Consider the following 9,433-nt stretch of genomic DNA (forward strand, 5'->3'; position numbering starts at 1 on the left):
TGTCCACTCTCTCCTTTCTCTGTGGACTGTCTGCACAGACTGTTCTAGAATAAAACAGTCTAACCGACGTTAAGAAACGTACTGTACTGAAATAGTGAAGTGTTTTTATGTTTTGTGTGGAGCCAGGAAGAGCAGCTGTTGCATCATGAACAGCTAATGGGAATCCTCATAATAAACTAAACTAAACTTATCCCGCCAAACGTTTTCGGCTCGTTGGAGTTGGAGACACTGGAGTTGCGTTTTAAAATATAATAATATACTGACTCTACTGTATAACTGTCTGCAGTAGTAACAATAATAATAATAATAATAACCTTTATTTGTATAGCACCTTTCATACACAACATGCAGCTCAAAGTGCTTTACATCAATAGAAGGCAGATAAAAGACATAAAAAGATAAAAATTCTTATAAAAAAAAGCAAAATGCACTGCATTAAAAGAATCAAATCAAGTAAAATAGAAAGATATTTTTACCCCCTTAAAGGAAACACAGAATCAAGCAGCGTTACTTCTTGGTATTGAGTAGTCACTCTCATACTGGTGTATATTAAGTGCCTTACCTCTCCAAAGATAATCACAACTTAAAAGACTTTTTGCCGGCCTGTAATGTAAGATACTGTGGCTGCAGACTGACTGACAGAGCTGTAATGATCAGTAAAGGAATGGGGAAGCAGTGAGAAAAAGTCATCAACTCATTCTTCCTGGTTTGTCAGTATACTGAATCTTTGATTACGCTGTATGAATCCAAGAAGACTTCAGATGGAACCAGTAGCTTCATCATTCAATATTCAATAAGCTTACACTGTATTACTGTTGATTGAGTTTAAACTGAAGCAGATACTGTATATCCTCTGAACGTCAGGCTGATCCCTCTCACACAGACGGTATCACTTGCTGCTAACTAAATCATCAGTCTAAGCTGATTACGTCTCTCAGCTGACCGCTTCACACAGCTCAGGACGCCAAAACGCTTATTGGAGGCATCAGAAACCGTATTTTCATATGCTTTTTTTTTTAAATCACAGAGTTTGATAAACTGCTTTACTGAAATATCTGCTTATCTCCTGTGTTTATTTGCTCGTGCTCGGCGGCGGGAAGCGAGTTGCTTTAAACACAGCCGAGCGTCCGCGGGAAACACTCGTGATAATCCCGGTTTTAATATGCAGGCTGGAAACACTGCTGCTTCCAAACTGAAGTCTGCTGCCCAGGCAGTGGGAATCCATTTACTGTATATGGCTGGCATTTTCTGGTTTTTATTTTTTTATTTTGCAGCGTTGGTGTCTCTGATATTGGCCACTTTATCAGCCAATGTATGCAGTTATAGTTGTAGTGTATTTATCATCATTTTTTTCTATCTACCCTGAATTAGGACAGTTGCAGCCATTGTAGAAGATCATTTTTGTGCATTTATCCTGCTCTCACCCTGCATTAACACTGTGAACATTTCTTTCTTGAATACTGAATACTTACACAGTAAAACTAAATAAGTATATTTTAATTGTAATGGGTTTCAGGTGTAAGAGGAGGCCAACCAGGCGTCAGTGGGAGGGGGTTCAGAAAATATAATGATAGCTCATATTTCCTTGTGTGATTTTGAAATCTAACAACACTGGTCTGTACAGAAAGTGAGTCTAGGAAAAGTCATGAAGGGACATTTTGAAAAATCTGAGATATTTCAGCACTAAAATTCAAAACAGCAGTGAATTGACGGCTTTGGCCTTTCTGACAAAATTCTCTCAGCCAACTAGTGACCACACTGTTATAACTTCTGACGCTTGGAAAGAGAGCAAACCTTGATTTTTTAATTTTATTTATTTTTCCAAACAATTTCTCTAGAGGATGGAGCGCAGGTTTCCATTAGCTCAGCAGGCATGCACTAAAGAGTTGGACTTCTACACAGGCAACACCTATGCTGCCAGAGAGATATAACAGACAACCAGGAAACCTCAACAGAAAATTGAAGTGTAGCCTTCACCTGTGGACTGTGGAGAGTCATCCTCCTCTACACCTGAAACCAGATGTGAAGCTGTGTTGTTTTTTCTGATTATCAAACTCAACTTCATTCTGACTTGCTTGGCTTGGTGCTGTTATCTGGAACATACATGTGTAAACTCAAAAGAAAAGACAATAACAGGAACTAGTTAGGAGTTATTACCATTATTCATTATTCTTATTATAAGTAATTCTTTAGTTTTCATTTTTTTGTGAATAATTTTGATTAAAAAATTACCTTCTGACCGCTGCAGTTTGCTTAGATGCAGCTGATATAGGAGTTAAGGCTTTTTCTGCTGTAAGTTTCTCTGGATAAGAGAATCAGCTGAACGCCTAAAATGTAACATGCATGTATTACTTAACACTAAAAAAGGCCAAGTGCCACCAGTTGACTTTCCTTTTAATTTTGGAACTGAAATGCCTCAACTCAACTAAACGTCCCTGTACTCCCTATACAGACCAGCGTTTAGCTTTTTAAAATCATGCAGAGAAATAGTCGTCGTAATCATATTTTCCCTCTTCAGCTGATGTCCTTGTTGTCGGCCTTCTCTTACACCTGCAAATCCCAGTGTGTTTTCTGCTGTTAATCCCAATACAGTCAATAAAAACAGGTGGTCAGCTGGTGGAAAAATTCCTCTAAAGCAGTTTCTTTAGTCTGTGTCACTTTAATGAGATCTTTAATATTTCACTCTCATAACAATCGATTGGTGCTCACCCACTTTGTCTCATGACGCCCAAAACAAAACCCTTTGCTGCATGTATTTATGTGCATAATGGTGAAGTTTAACATCAAATAATGGTTTTCACTTATCCATTTTAGCCGTTTTCACTGGCTGCAAAATGTTCCTTATTTCACAAGGAAAGGAATTTATCACAAAGATTGTATAAAGCATACATGACGATAAATGCATAGAGTATAAATATATTGTAATACATTTCAGAAATAATTCTCAAATGTATTTCACACCTCCTTTGGGAGTCCTGACCCCCAGGTTGAAAACCACTGCACTAATTAATGTCTTGGGATTTTTTTTATTATTATTTTTTGGGCATTTTTTGCCTTTATTAGAGAGTTTAAAGTGGAGAGAGACGGGAAAGACTGGGAGCTCAGTGGGCTGAGTGTGCACCATGTAAACACAACGTCCCGAGTTTGAATCCGGCCTGGGACCTTTGTCACATGTCATCTCCCTCTGTCTCCAACATAAACTTTCCTGTCTCTCTTCACTTTGATCTGTGCAATAAAGGCAAAAAATGACAAAAAAAATCATTAAAAAAAATCTAAAAATATGGCGCATTCGGGTAGATAGACTGAGATACTTTCAGGAATAAGCATGAGTTATGAGGAAATAGAGCGCGGCGCCAGCATCCAAAGGCCTTCGCATTCTTCTTCTATTTTTATATTAACGCTCACAGCCAAGAAAACACCGAGCAAACTCCTAAATCCCTCCTGAGCTGTGCCACAAGGTTCTGTTTTCGCAATTTGATGGAGGGGACTTAGCCGCCGTAAAACCTCAGCCCCTACTTCCCCTGATAAAGTTTCTGTGGCAGGCAGCGGGCGGACTTAAGCAGCTGTTGCCCCCTGAAAGCCCGTCTGGCTTCCCAGGTTATCCCCATTTGCACAGTTGTCTCTGAAATTTGGGTAACTGCTGGATCAAATGCCGCGACTATAGCTACTAACCTTTCAAAGCCCGGGACCCAGATCCCGCAGCCCATCCGCCCTAAGAACAGCTTGTTAGAGTTGACACTTGATTTTATGCATTGTATTTCAGAGAGCATTACAAGTAAATCCCCTTCTCAGGCGATGGAGGAGGCCGCTGTTCGGGGACGGATGTGGAAAATGCAGGTGGGGGGATTAGGAAAGCTCGACGGTTTGGGATTTCAGAGCTTTATCTTGATGCTCTTTTCTGTGAGCTCACTGCGATTTTTAAAGCCCTATATACTATATATGCTGATAAAGATTTAGGACTCCTGTAAGATGATTAGGAGTAGAGTTATTTCAACAGAACAGCAGGGATGTGGAAATCTACATATGTATACGTCGTATAAGTAATACTTGGTGTTCATCGGACAAATCATATTACACACCGGATTTGCCACTGCAAAAAAACATCTCCGTCTTAACAAGTCATTTAGTGTGTTATTGAGTCCTAAAATCATAATTTTCTTAAAATAAGTGAAAAAAATCTGCCAGTGGGGTTTGATGATTTCACTTGTTTCCAATGCAAATCAACTTGTTGATTTGCATTGGAAAGAATTTAGCAGAATCAAGTGTCATTTTCTTGATAGCAGCGCAGTGATCTGCCTTATTCTGACACTGACACTCATTTCTAGAAAATTCCTGAAACAAGTGAAGCTGCATTGGAAACAAGTGGAGTTATCTCTCCTCACTGGCAGAATTTATCTCTTGTTTTACGAAAAATATGATTTGAAGATTGGATACGAGACTAAATGACTTGTTAAGATGGATGCTTTTGGACAATAGGATGCACTGCGCTAATACTTTGATAGTATACCATAAGAGAATCTAATTTCTCCTGTGACCCCAAAAGCTCTAAGCCTACTTATGAAAGACCAAAAATCTCTTGTTTTTCTCATCATTACCTAGAAAGTACTGGATTGTCTGAAATGTTTGTGACCGTCCAAACACTTCCCGAAATGAACAGATGGTCAACAAGACACATCCAAAGGGTTGCGGTTGCCTGTTTTTGCACTAATTCCTCTCTCTCTCACCTGTTGGCACAAAAAAAACACAAAAAAACGTCTTTTTTCCGTTTTGTTTTTTTTTCACAGCAGCCTGCTTTTGCACCTAGCACCTAAATCTGGGCTGCGCTCTGAGAAGCTCCTGCTAGGTATGAAATAATGATGGCACAATATGTGTGTTGCGGCTCCGTGGGGGCATGTGTTGAGTCAGAGCGGCGGACGGATCACCTGCTGTGCTGCGGGGGGTCAGCGGGCCGTCTGGAGCCTGCTAATGATAAAGCTCCAACATACTGACTGTCGGCTCACGGCGGGCCTTCTCCGAGCCGCCGACAGATTCGCGCGGGCAGCCGGACGCTTCTGCCGGGCCGTCTGAACCCGCGCCGACCCGGCACCGCGGCTGACCGACAGCCCTCTGAGCCAATCGCGTAGAGCCGCTCGCGGGCCCGGCGGGGGCAGGGTAGGGGGGGGCGGAGCCACGGCAGAGCCGGGTCGAGTCACCTTGCCGGCGGCCGTCTGCATCCTGCTTAATGAAGGCGGAGGGCAACTTTGGCTGGAGGTGTTTGTATGTAATCATGTCACATTTCCAGAGAGCCGTGGCTAGGAGAGGCTTCAAATAGCTTCTGACTTCTCCAGCAGATGTTTGGAAATTGTGCTAATGTAGCAGATTATGTCTCTGGGTGTATGAGCAGCTACAAACTCTGATCCTGACGAAGACTGAGTCGGGCAATCCACATGAATTTCAAGCGTCATATTAATGAGAAATATATGTATATGTATAAAATATGTCGTATAACACACAATATAACCCGGACAGTGTTAGCGGAAGCTTCTAGAAAAGAGTTTTTTTACTTTTACTTCTACTTTACATTTACTGAATTAAAACTGAATCATGTGCTTCACAAATGCAGTCAGGATTTATGAAATTCACCTGTTGAATTTTGATGGTGAATCTATACACTTGATGATGATGTCCTTCAAATATATGCAACAGTAAAAGCTGGAGTGAAGTTAAATGTGTTTAAAGAGGTATTCAGTCATCTGTGACCTCTATTGGCCAGTAGGAACTACAACATCAGCAGAACTTCTGGTAGAGTCACCCCCCACCCCACACACACACCAACACACACACACACACACACACACACTCACACACACCTCACCACCACCCCTTCTGTTCCCTTGATCTACTGTAGCCTGTAATTGACACAAACAATAAAGTCACATTTTCACAATAGGGATGAGTAAGCTAGTTAATGAAAACAGAGATCCAACAGAAACATCTAGTGTTTGCCATTTGGTTTTTTGGCTGGAGAACAAGTATTTGTAGCCTTTGAAGATCAAATGTTTTGCGATGCCAGTCACTCGCTCGTAGCTCCGTCCTCCATCGCTGAGCGGCTGAAAATGCCAGCAGGTCGCGGCGGGTCGAGTGTCTTGAAACTGTAATTGGCAGCTTTTGTTCCAAAACAGAGTACAGGTCGAAAAGTGAGTGTAGAAAGCCAGAAATCTCAGCACCTGCACAAATAATCATTGAGTCATTGGTATTGAGCAACACCTCTATCAATGCCCTGCCGGTATATTACAGTCATTTTGTGCTTTTTGAGCTGTCTCTCTCATTATTACTCTTTAATTCAAATACTTAAAATCTTACCCCTCCTTAAACTGTGGGAAAAAGTCTAATATTTCTATTGGAAGGCTGGGTATTGAGGTTTTGAATTTGATAAACCGGAGCATGTAGTCCTGCCTGTCTGCTGCTCTTTCCCCGCCTGTCTCACCATCCTCTTCTGCCTCTAGAGATCGGTGCGGCTCGGAGCGTCCGTCCCCAGCGCCAGTCCCTAATCTATCCCAGACCGCAGGAGAGGAGACGGATCCGAAACGCTGTTTACAACCTCAGCTGCTGCCGCTCGCTGGGCCGAACAAACACAACCCTCCCACACGCCCGGTGCCACTTCTCTCCGTGGCTGGCATCGTTTAACATTACGATATTTTCCCGGTGTTTGCCCACGGATGATGAGGCTCTCATTGCTATGCATGTGCCAGATGAATCATAAACCTATACCATATGCCATCGCAATTTGCTGATGGGCCCAAGCTGTTTTGGTGGATATAAAATCCAGGGATTATGGAGGCTTGATCCTCAGTGAATGAAGGGAGAGAAGGACAGAGAGAGAGAGAGAGTATGAGAGGAAAGGTGGAGGACAATGCTCGCTCTCCCTTCTCTTATTGGTGTGGGCCAGTGAGTGTGGGAAGGGAACGGTACGAGGCAGGGGTGCTGACTGACACCTCCCCGATTGTCTAATCTAGCAAAGGCTGTGAGGTATTAGCCCAACCTGGCGCTTTCTGAAAACAAACAAACCATTTCCTGTGCACACACACAACAACATGTTTGTCACCTTGTCCCCGGTGTCATATGCTGGTAATTGAAGTAGCTGTCAAAAACAACGGGACAAAAGCCTTCGGGAATTATCGTTGTTGTCATTTTCCTCTCAAAAATCGAGAGTATTACATATGGGCCAATCATAATTTCTGTAAGTGCTAAAGCGCTTATTTTAGACCAAACACACAGCGTGTTTTTTGACAAAAGGTGAGGAATTTCACAATGCATGGAGATAATTTTGATTGTTAACCAAAAACAGGAATTAAGAGCTTACTTTGCATTAGAGAGAATGGATGTTTTTGTTTTTTTCATCTCATAATACCTGAAACCTTTTTCAAATATATCTGCATTCAAGTTGAGAAAATTCCCTGACTGCTTCGCTTACAGTACAGTATAGAGAGATAAAGAGCAAGGCTGGCAACTGGTACAGTGGTTGCCATTGTAGAAGCCCCCCATCATGCCTTTATCCTGCATTACAAACTACAATTTATTTTTAAAATTTTATAGCGAAGAACATAATTAGCATATTTTAAACAATTCTATTTTAGACAATTCCTCTCAGGGATGCAGCAAAAGTGCAGCAGTAGTCCATAGTAGATATTATATCAGTAGATATTAAGGGTCTTGGGGAAAACAGTTCATACAATAATCAAAGAGCTCATTTCCCAAACACCATATATCAAATCTGAAAAGAAAAAAACACATTATCTGAATTTATCAGGATCTCGTCAATATGGGGAATTCTATTATTATCCTATTATTTGTTAAAATTGTGTGCTGTCACTGATTTTGCGATACATATTTCGAAAATGGATAACTTGGTGGATGTCGTATTTTGGAGAGAAAATTGTCAAATAATGTTATGAATTCAAACTCACAAAGCTCATAATAAAACCCTGTAGGGAGAACTTGGAAGCATTGTATTGTAGTTTACCATTGGAGTAAATTTGAATTATACACGACACTGACCTCAGCTCCATATATATCTACAGTACAGTGTTACTGTCTGTGTAATGTACTAGTGTCTGAAAATCTTTTATAAAAATTAAAAACTATTCAATCTAGGTAAGTATGCCAGCCAAAATATATTGAGCATTTTAACCCCTAAGTTAACCAGTTTAACCAGATTTCCATAGAACAGCATCTTTGCTTGTATTAATTTAACAATACTGTACAACTACAAGGCAGGGTAAATGTTTCAACACACAAAAATGAAGTCAGTAATCTTTGTGTATTTCTCCATACAGTAAGAGTAACAAAAGAAAATTTCAATAAAGAAACCTAACAGCGATTACAGTCTTATAATTGCACCACATGACATATAAATATATATTTTGATAAGAATTCAAAGTGTATTCACTTTTTGCTATGTAGCTTTAGTGATTCTATTAAAGAGGCAGAAGACTGTTTACTGTTATTGATATACATTTTTCCCATTAATATCCTAAACTTTAGCATATGATTTAGCTTCCTGTCTTTCTCTTCATAGTAACAGATGCCATTCTTTATTTTCAACATCAAGTTTAATTGGAATTCCTTTTAAAGTAAAGGGTTAAATCTTCCCAGAATTTATAAGTAATATTGCAGTCCCAGAATAAGACGTAAGGACTCTTGTTTCAGTCATAAAGACAGAACATTTTACATCCCAGGTGTATGTGTGTTTGAGTTTACTTCCTGGTTTGGCAGGAAACAGGAAGTGAGGAGTGTCAGGAAGTGGGAGAGCAATGAAAAAGCCAGGAAGCTTCAGAGCACATGGCGGGAAACTCACACAGTTTCATGGATTAGATTTATTAAACCAAAGGGAAGTGTAAATATGGACCTTGTGCAACTGCAAAGATGGTTTTCTGATTTGGGTAAGTGGCTTTTGACCGTGACCAGGAGGAAATACTGGATGTGAATGTGTGTGTGCTGCTGTTTAGCCCTAGCACCCTTCCCTTTTCCTTAAAGGTACTAATTTCATCATTGCTTTGGGTTTTTATAATTACATAAACTGAAACAAACAGATCTGGTAAGAGCAATCCTTTTTTTGTTCTGATTTTTATGTGAAAGAAATATTTTGGAGTAATTGGTAGATATTGCATTATTTTGGAGCTTTTTTTTGCTGAAGACATTGACTGCAGGCTGATTTAAGGATTATAAAGCCTAAATCAATCGTTTAAGTGTCATTCTGGTTATTACTATTTCTGCCAAACATTTTTTCAAATGTTAAATTAATCACTTCCCCTTCCCACTTCCCTTTTATTATGGTGTTGCTCCCATTTTTTCTATTGCTATATTTGTTGTTAAACTAATCTTTACAGTAACTCTTTAAGTATATTCTCATATTCTCAGTATCTTGCCACATGTGTTATTCCATAATGTGGAT

The sequence above is a fragment of the Centroberyx affinis genome, unplaced genomic scaffold (assembly GCF_046629955.1).
Source record: "Centroberyx affinis isolate AG114_WGS23_722 - 3 ecotype Tasmania unplaced genomic scaffold, CSIRO-AGI_Caff_v1 ptg000333l_1, whole genome shotgun sequence".
Lineage (NCBI taxonomy): Eukaryota > Metazoa > Chordata > Actinopteri > Beryciformes > Berycidae > Centroberyx > Centroberyx affinis.